The following is a 3,540-nucleotide window of genomic DNA, read 5'->3' as shown; positions in this document are numbered from 1 at the left end:
GCCCAACACCGACGATCCCCACCTCCTCCGGCTCCCCTTCCACTCACTCTCCTGTGAAGGCCTCGGCTCCCGAATTCCGCACACCCACAGCCACCGCCCTCTCCCTCCCTCAGATCTCGATCCGATCCAGATCTATGCCGCCACCCCTCTCCCTCCCTCAGATCTCCTTTACCTCCCTCGCCCTCTCCTCCTTCCCTCCTCATGGCCGCCTCCGCCACGCCACAAACCCCGGCGACAGCCTCGTGTAGATCCCATCCTCCCCCGGTCCCATCCCCAGCCCCGCCCGGATCCATCGTGCTTGTCCACAACCGCCGCCCCCACCCCGCCGTCGATCTCGCCCACGGCGGCCAGCACCACCCCTCCGTCATCCTCGCCCATGATGGCCGACCCCAACCCGCCGTCGTCCTCACCCACGGCGGCCGCACCACCCCGCCGTCGAACTCTCCTCGATCCACAACCAATCAAACAGCAACCAATCCCCCACCCCACCCTTCCTTCCTCTCACTCGCACAGGTGCAGGCGCAGGCCACAACGCCCAATCCAAGGCGGAGCCGTCCTCGTGCGAGTTCACGGTGGCCATGACGGCGCAGACGCTCGCACCGCCGCCGCCGGAGCCGCACACGACAGGGCGGTGGGCGGGCACGCTGCTGGCCGCCGCCATCTACGTGTCGCGGGTCTACTACGTGCAGGGCTTCTACATCGTCTCCTACGGCCTCGACATCTACCTCCTCAACCTCCTCATCGGCTTCCTCTCCCCCATGGTCGACCTGGAGCTCGAGGCGCTCGACCAGGCCGTCCCTGCGCTCCCCACCCACGGCAACAACGAGTTCAAGCCCTTCATCCGCCGCCTCCCCGAGTTCAAGTTCTCGTATATCCATATATTCTACTGCCCCCTTCTTCTGATCTGATTGCGTGAAATTTATGCTAAATTCGAGATCAGATGTAGTACCCTTCTCGAGACCCAGATTTGATCGAATAGCTCGCTTCTTTTTCTGGCAGTTTCACAAGATTCGCCTGCCAGCAAGTGGGCTCACCAACAACCCATTTGTAAATAGGTGGATAGCTGGAACATTTATACAGCCTTGCTAATTCATGTGCCTTGCCAGCTACTACATTAGATGTTATACATCCATTTTTTTGAGCTTCTTGAGCGTTTTCCATTCATAGTTGGAGCCACTTGCTGACAAAGTTTTCTAGTGCAATTGCTTAGGATTGCATAGTGTGGGTTTCTCTAGGTGAAATCTTGCATTTGTGTGCAATTCGAGTTTTGTAGTGCTCTGACTTTAAGAGGTTGTGTATTCTGGAAAGGATATGCTGCATTTTCTAGGCCATTCCATCTTGCTAACTGTTTTTACTTCCCTCTGAAGAGCTGTTAGCTTTCCATTTTGTAAAATAACTCCTTGTTAAGACATTTGTTGTTCTGTCCGTGGTAGTCTCGGTGTTGTATGCATGGTTCAGAAGTTCAGATGGGATTCTACAATCAATATCTTTCCAGTTTGCAAGTAGTATATGTTAACTACCTCTGTCTCATTGCTTTTCAAGTCATTGTGGTGTTCTTTTAGTGGTATTTAGTCTGTTGTTATATAGTAACATTTTGATCCTTCAATCTGCTCTCTAGCACTTAAAAATTCATTTGGTGCCTAATTGGTAGGCTTCCTCTGTTTCCTTGCTGCAGGTATTTACCAGGGTGGTGCATGGAAGGTCAGGGTTGAACTTACAGAAGCTTACCCTTAGAAATCGATATATCAGAACTAGTTCACTAGTCTTGACTTTGAGGATTGTTACTAACTGAAGCACCACATTTTTGTTGTTGTCCTGATGTTGCTGCAGACCTTGTGAATATCTTTGAGGTGTTCCTACCTCAGCTTCTCCTGTACCCTAACCCCTCGGACCCGTGACTCCTACATGCTCCTTTTCTGGCATGCCATGAGGTCCAGGCCCCTGGTATTTCTTTTTTGCCATGCACGCGCCGGCATGTCTGCCTTCCTGCCCGTGCCATGCCACGCCATTGCTGTAGCACCATTGCTCTCTTCTACCAGCATTAATAATAAGTGTGTCTGAGTGTGTCCTGCTGAACCTGACAGTAGCTACCACTGTCAGTGCACCTGTGCTTGCCATTTTGTGTTTCCCATAAGTTTGCATTACTCTGCATAGAGCTTGCTTCAAAACATTGCATTGTCCAAGTGAGTTTGGGGTTTACAGTATTCATATTGTCTGATGTTGAGTATGTGTCACTCTGCATGCCCATACTATTAGCTTCCGTTCATCATTGCTGGTGCTGGCAATCACTAGTGTCCGAGTAAGTGTGGAGTTTACAATATTAATATCGTGTGATGATGAGTTTGTGTCACTCTGCATGCATGTCGAGTTCTCCATAAGCATTGCTTTGCTACTCTGCTTCCATTGCTTGTTGGTGCTGCTGGTAATCACTATGGCAGTACAAGACTTTTAGGTGATACATCGTCAACAAAACATGCTAAGCTTGCCTATTCGATACTCATGCTTAGGCACAATCGTTAGGACCGGGCTCCGTGCGGAAAGGTGCGCTGCAGGTCTAGAACAACATGAGGTCTAGTACAACATGACAGTCATAAAGTTGCATTATTTAGCCACTGGTAGGGTAGGATATACCTAAATGTGGTCACTATAGGAACCAGGGTCCCCTAATTGCTAGTAAAACTTGTGTAATGACCTCTTGTTACCTTCTACTAACGTTTAGTCTTGTTTTTTTAGTACTTCTGTATTGGTATCCAGAAATAAAATTCATATGTTTCTATATATGTTCTTTTAGATAAGTATTTTAATACATAACTAGTAATGTAAATGGTGTGATGCAGTTCTAAATAAAAATGCAAATAGCTTGCGAATGTCAATCTCATGTGAGCCAGTCAATGAACTTACTATATTAGTCTCTTAGACCAATACATGCTTTTCTGTAACTTTAGATATTTCCCAGAATAGTTTGCTTGGTCCATCATATCTAAAGCTTGCATGTACTGTAGAAGCTCTACTTTATGCTAATCCTTGCTTGAAGTACGTGCGACATCCACCGTCAACGATGATAATGCGAACCATATGTTCAACTGCAGCCCCATCCATTGCATCGACACAAAGGTATATACTCTATCTTGCTGAACAGATATGGGCCAGTTTGTGAAGCGGGAAACAATCAAAACCCCATACCGGATAGCTATCTCCATTAAGGTATTAACAAAAAACTTTGTAAGAGCATCAACCGCGAAACAACCAGCCTGGAAGAAAGATCATATGTGTAAGAGACCAAATAAAGGAAGAGTTAAGATCAATGTGGATGCTTCTAAAAGCGTAGGTTATCTCCAGGGGCGGGGGTGAATGGGAGATTTTTAGAAATTTGTCAAACTCTGAAGAATTTGATGAAGACCAGAGTGAAGAGATAACGTAAAGGAAACTAAGTCGTTACAGAATCAATGTACATGCAATCAAGATACGTAAGAGTGAAGAACATGCAATCATACAATCATACGAGCATGAAGAATATGAACCAAGCAAATAAAGAGCATA

Source organism: Triticum dicoccoides, unplaced genomic scaffold (assembly GCF_002162155.2).
Source record: "Triticum dicoccoides isolate Atlit2015 ecotype Zavitan unplaced genomic scaffold, WEW_v2.0 scaffold23321, whole genome shotgun sequence".
NCBI lineage: Eukaryota > Viridiplantae > Streptophyta > Magnoliopsida > Poales > Poaceae > Triticum > Triticum dicoccoides.
Note: the sequence above shows the minus strand (reverse complement) of the source record.